Here is a 6,825-nt window from a genome sequence, read left to right on the forward strand (position 1 = left end):
CTCCAACACACATGGTATTAATATATCAAATCTGATCTGCTCATGCTCAAGGTAATATACTTAAATGCTGTTCTAAATGGTAGTAGCAGCTATTGTAGATCACCAAGCATCACCTGCAGTCATAGACGATGTTATGTTACAGTTTTAGCACTTCTACGGCTTGGATAGGCATGAAACTCTCCCAGTTAAATCATCAGTACAAAGATGAACAATTGCATTAGAAAGTACCTGGTTCTTTAGTAAAAAGTCAAAAGTACAAAATTGTGTACATAAAAATTTCAGGGTAGAAATTTAACTATGACTCCCAATGTGCATTTCAGCAAGACACAATCAATCACAGAGCTTAAAATTCGGTAAGGTGCACTGCTAATGGTGGGTGTAAAGTAAAGATTATGGTGTTGAGAAAACTGATTTTACAGTCTGCAGCGCGAGTCGTTTTGGTTTTAATTTCTTGTTCACTTTTGAGTGAATTAAGCAACTACAAAGTGTTTTGAATTTATTATTGCTCTGATTCGTGCCTTTGACTGGCTTCTTTTCCATAGCAGAGGTAGTTGAAGCTCATGGGTATTGCATTGTATTCTTAGCTATCCGCCATAAACTCACAGACAAAACGTGATTTCTCACAAATGAAGTTGAAATAATTGAAAGTGGTCATAATATAAACCTACACGATCATTACATTATCTGGGAGAGTGCTGTGTTTCTATATTAGGTAATAATAGGAGGATATTGTTGTACACTCTGAAAGACCAATGATAATAGACCATAATAAACATGGGAGGTTTGGAGGGAAAAAACACCAAACTAAAAAGAGGGAAAGAAAACTTCATGCATGTGTGATGATTTTTTTCATAGAAAAGTAACAACTTTTGATTTCTAACAGTGTTGTAGTTGATTCCCACAAGAACCCATAGAATTGCCTATTCTGAACTGTGATGTACTGGATAATGCACTGATGCTAAATTGCTGCGCTGCACTGGAAGTGTTGACTTTGTTTTATTGATAATAATTTTAAAAAGTGTTGTTACTCTGCTTCTTGTGTTTCTCAATCCACTGTGATTTTTAAGCACCAGGCAGCACATGCTTGTGAAGTACTGAACGTCCACCAAGAGATTGCAGTTGCCAAGTCTGACCTTGCGTGAAGGGTGCTGCTGTTGTGCCAATTAATCACAAAGAGCTTTGAGTGAACACCTTGCATGTTCTGTGGGTTATGAGGTAAAAGGCTGTGATACAAGTGTTCTTGCTTCAAAGAATGGACATGATGTGTCGGTGCACACGCTTATTTTCCAGACAAAGCATGACTGCTCGAACTCCTGCTGAGCAGCAAAGAAGCCCCTGTGTAATGAGACCACTGTCTCCTTTGAACCCCTCAGCCTTTGCATACACACATTTAAGAAGGGGAAGAAACTTCTTAGAGTAGGGTTCACTTCGCATCCACACATTCACACACCTCTCACACCTGCCCTCATCATATAAATATGCACACTAATTCACACTTATGACCACGTACCAGCTCTCACACACCAGACTAAAATGCATACAGCTCAACTCCTCTGGAAACGGAGGATGGCTGAGAATTAATGTAAGTTGAGCTTGTTCCACAGATATCACACATTTCTCACCTGATTCTGTTCAAAATAGAAAGCTAACTTAAGTGATCGTACCACAAAACACACGCTTGTATAGTTCCATAGTAGATTTTTAAACCACTAATTGTAAAAGAACACAGCATCTCACGGAGGGTATGATTTGTTATTCAAGATGCCTTATTAATAATTGACAGACTCACATGTCAGCTATGGAAATATAGTCATACTCCTTGAATCTTAAAAGATATGCTTTTTATGCCTCCATGCCGGGGACAGCCGTGGCCGGAGGCATTGTGTTTTCGGGTTGTCTGTCCGTCCATTCATTCCATTCTCAGGAACGTGATATCTCAGGAATGCCTTGAGGGAATTTCTTCAAATTTGGCAAAAACGTCCACTTGGACTCAAGGATGAACTGATTAGAATTTGGTGGTCAAAGGTCAAGGTCACTGTGACCTCACAAAACACATTTTTGGGCATAACTCAAGAATTCATACACTAATTATGACAAAGTTTCTCAGTCTCTAAGTGAGGAAACATACATGTTAATATAGTGATAACTTCCATTTCACCAAAAAAAATACACTTAATCCCTTTAATTAAATTCCTTCAAAGTCTTCATTACAAATATTAAATGAGTCTGGACAGATATGGCTGTAAACTGCGACTAGACTGGTTGGCGGAGGCATACAATCGCAAGGCAGTATTTCTAGTTCAGATATTTGAAATGGGCTTCTAGCTCTACAGTGTGATTTTCTGTCAGAACTGACGTGTCAGTTAAGGGCCTCTGCTGCAGGCTAAATCAACACCAGCATAAATACGATCTTCACAGAGCTGTGGTGCTGTAAATGGTAAATGGACTGTACTTGTATAGCGCTTTTCTAGTCTTCCAACCACTCAAAGCGCTTTTTACACTACGAATCACATTCACCCATTCATATACTGAATGGGTACAGGGGCTACCATGCAAGGTCCCAACCTGCCCATCAGAGGAAGCTAACCATTCACACACATTCATACATTGATGGTACAGCCATCAGGAGCAATTTGGGGTTAAGTGTCTTGCCCAAGGACACATCGGCATGTGGAGGAGCCGGGAATCAAACCACTGATCTTCCGATTAGTGGATGACCCGCTCTACCTCCTGAGCCACAGCCGCCCGCTAGTTGGACCCCCTATATGTTCTTGACATGGTATGTTTGTGTTTCTTCCAAACAGATAATGAGTGGATGGGTTGTGTTCTTGGTTTTGCGTGTTTGTATTTCCATGTGTGATAGTGGTTTTTACCTGTTTGGATGACAGGGAGACTTTGTTGGAGCCAAATGTGATCTTTCCTTACCACATCTCCCCAACTCTTTGTATTTTTCCACTGTCTTAACAAATACTATAAATATGAAAGGAAAGTGATTAGGCCCCGGTAGACAGTTTCCATGCCCTGGCAGTTAATTATACACCATACGGGGTAAAGTGGATGGCTAGTATTATCTAAAACAAATGATCAGAAGCAAGTAATAAAACTAATAATACATTTTGAAGATTTAAAGCTCCACAGCAAGTAATGCTAAATGAATCGAGGTCTGCCAGGTTTGTATAGGGGATCGATATTTAGATGGGACTAGATATCCATTGGGAATGTGGTTATTACACTTTTATGATAGAGCGTAGATATTTTCTTTTCACAGCTGCATTACCGTTTACTGATACAATAACTTTTTTTTACTGTTAATATTTAGTTGAATTAACAAATAATATCTATGTTAGGCAATCATATTCAGGCACAAAAGGATTAGATTAAATATTACATGAAACATCAATATGCATACCCATAAATACTCATAATGAAGAAAAAACACAAAAATGTGATATTAGATTTTGCACAGATTAATGCTTGGGTACTCACCTTCTGTTTCTAAATGTAAATATTGAAAAAAACCAAACATGCATTTTACAATTTTTGTATTTGTAAATGGACGCATTTTAGTCCCTTTGTCTGCATCATTTAAAGGTCAGTTTCACAATATCTTTAAAGATAATAAAATAGTCTGTGAGTCACCTTCTGTTCTCATTTTGGGGGAAATCATCCTTAAATTCTGTCTGATCAATTATTAACTGATTATTATTGCGCATGTCACTGCTCTGGTGTCATGGATAAGGATGGATAGAGATTTTTAGAGTTGAGGTGCTGGGACTTAATCAATGGTCAATAATTTCTGCGCAGTGACATTTTTTGTGTGGTTTAATCATTCAGGGACTACAAACAGCCCTAATCTTAAGGCTAGGCTAGTGAACCCAATTGCAGGACACAGACACAGGAGGCCGTGAGTAAGGTAAAAAGACAGTTTATTCTAGGGCTGGTAATGTGGGCTGGGGAATAAACTGGGCTGTGGAAAAAAGGCTGGAGAGGAGCTGGGCAGATAGCTGGAAACCTGGGGCTGAGGCTTGGGCAGGAAGCTGGGCCAAGCAGGGCAGGGGGAACACTGAGTGGAGCCGTGCAGAGCGGGTTCCAGAGAGCGGAGAGGTGAGCTGAGCCGATGAGGGAGACAGACAAAGCAGGAGATCTGGAGACAGAGGCTGGAGTCAAGCTGAGATTTAACTGCAGGCGCAGGGAAACAGGTATTAGTTCAAGGTAGAATACTGACGGAACAGTAACAAGAATCAAAAAAGGCTTGAAGCGTGACTGACGGCATGAACAGAATCTACGATCTGGCGACATGGTGGAGTCTGAATCAGCAGGGCTAATCATGATGAGTGGCAGCTGGTTGCCTGACTCTTGCACACCTGTCTCCACTCCTGCAATTAGTCACACACACACTCACACCAACCCATTCTCATTCCCAGAGCGTCAAATACGCTTTGCCACGCCCCTCGGCATCTAATACAGATGCACAAGGCACCCTTTAGCGTCTGTATGAGACTCACCAGACTTTCCATTAACTCCAATGTAAACACATCGGCATCATTATTAGACGATTATTATTCACTCCATATTAACCTGGCCACAACGTTATAAGACTATGTGAGCATCAGTTAGGAGAATAGCAATAGTTTTGAAATGGGATATAAAACTTGTAAATTAAATATTGGTCTGAGTGTCTAATAATGACGTGGATGTGTTTACATTGGAGTTAGTTGAAAGCCCGGTGCGTCTCATACAGACAATAAACCTTGTGCCTTGTGCGTCGGTATCAGATGCCGAGGGGTGTGACAAAACGTTGCTATTTGTTGCCCTGGGAATGAGAACGGGTTGCTCACACAGACACACAAGGAGGGGGAGAGGGAGAGAGAGAGTGTGGCTGCAGGCTAGGTGGAAGAGGAGGCAGAAGTGGAGGGCGTGACACCCAAGAGGAAATACACGGATCCATTCCCTGTTCATGTTCCCTCCAACAAATGTACACTCAAGCGTGTGCTGAAGAAATTTTCCCGTTTACTCTCTTTCTCTCCGAGTTCTCGCTTCTTCCTCTAACTCTCTGCCAGTCTCCCTTACTCTGGTTTCACTTCTCTAAATTTATCTTTTTCTTTTTGTTATGTTATCTATCTTTCCTCCTCATGTCTCTCGCTCCATGTTCCCAATGATTTTCAACTTTTCTCCTCTGTTTTTTAATAATCGATTCTCCTCATCTTTCCCTGCCACTCTTCTATATACCTTCTTTTCTCTTTACTTCTGTGCTTCTGTTGACGCCTGGTCAGAGTTTGGTAACAGGAGAGATGGTATAGCGAGAAAAGAAACTCATAGGGCTCAGAGGGGAAGAGAATCAACTATGCACTATGAGTTGCTTGCTCATGTCATTCGTTTCTTGAATCATGAGATGCAGTTTGTTGTCCTTCAGGAGAACAACAGACACATAAATCTCTCATGCAATATCCATGTCTTTCCATCTCTCACTTCTTTTTCTCTCTCTCATTTGATCTCCACTCAGCTTTCCCCTCTCCATCTCTCCTTCCCTGTCTGCTCCCCCCATGTCAGCCAGTGCTTTCTGGCCATCATGCATTATAGAGCAAGTTCAAAGTGCTAGACCCTTGGCCTGTAAAAAACAAAACTAATCTGTTAGTGGCAGGAAAGAAATAAGAGAGAGGCAGACAAAAAGAGAGAGTAAAACAAGAGAAAAGATCTGCATACTGAGAACTGGTTCTAAATCTGAATCTACTCCAAACTGATATAAAATTAGAAATGATTAATTAACATGCTGCTTATTAATTCTGAAAGCAAAGTTTGGTCCTACTGTGCTACTTTCTACCTAGTGGGTCATGCATGTGTCTGCACACTCGTGTATTCTATACACAATGGCAGTATGAGTGTTTTTCCATACAACAGAAATGTGAAAAGATGTTACTTACTTTGGTGACCTGTTGGAGGCTTGATGTTCACCCATGCAGTAAGCGCCAGTTGCGTGAACCTCTTTACCTAATCAGTAGCTGCTGCTTCTTCTTTTAACATATCTCCCTGCAATATTTAAAAGTAATCTGTAGTAATTTGGTCACCAAAGAAAGCACCAAAAAGCACCTGTCTTCTGCTTTTCTGGGACAGGAAAGTATTGACATTAGTGTAGTGTGTTTCTGCTCATGTAGGGTAAATCTGTGCCTCATAAGACTTTTTTGAGCAATGGGGAAGGTGATATTTGAGTAAGGAACTAGAGTACCCATCGTACATATGTGAATCCATCTAACTACTGGTATCTACTACTCTGTTGAACTTTAACCACAAAGAAATGGAATCATGTCTCATTCTCTTTAACGTCCATGGAGATAGTGGTGGATAGTAGATAGACTTGTGCACTTTGTCCCTTACAATTTGTTAATTAAATATTTGATACTGATGCCTTAGTTTTCTAATCCGCCTTAATTAGTTGCTAAGTGGAATTACACTTCATAGGGAGACACAGAGAAAGGGGAAACTTGTTCTTATGGGGACAGAAATTGATTTTCTGCAATTATTGTTGTTTTTCTCATACCTGTTGTTCAGTCTTGTGAAGAAAATGAATTCACTCCACTCAAACAAAGCTGACCCCAAAATACCAGCTAGTTTGTTCAAATTAGTGAAATTAAACCCATAAATGGGGTGAAAGATGTGCATCAGGTCACACTGGAGAGAGCCTGAGAGAGCTTCTCAACTGGTAAACTTTACTTATGGTGTGTATGTTGTTTTCATATGGGCTTTAACACAATTTGCCCTTATGAAACAATGACTGTTCTGTAGACATAGGGAAGAAAGGAAGAATTGAGGAAAGTGAGAGTTCAATCA

General features: G+C 40.4%; 1 long non-coding RNA gene across 1 annotated transcript; it reads right to left on the bottom strand.

The window, feature by feature from the left end:
* Positions 1–3,909: 3,909 nt before the first annotated feature.
* On the bottom strand, positions 3,910–6,344 carry LOC122997678. Its single transcript, XR_006407250.1, has 2 exons — positions 4,269–6,344; positions 3,910–4,179 (listed from the first exon to the last, which is right to left on the bottom strand). It is a non-coding gene; the product is annotated as an uncharacterized LOC122997678 (long non-coding RNA).
* Positions 6,345–6,825: the final 481 nt, after the last annotated feature.

This window comes from Thunnus albacares, chromosome 2 (genome assembly GCF_914725855.1).
Source record: "Thunnus albacares chromosome 2, fThuAlb1.1, whole genome shotgun sequence".
NCBI classification, from domain to species: domain Eukaryota; kingdom Metazoa; phylum Chordata; class Actinopteri; order Scombriformes; family Scombridae; genus Thunnus; species Thunnus albacares.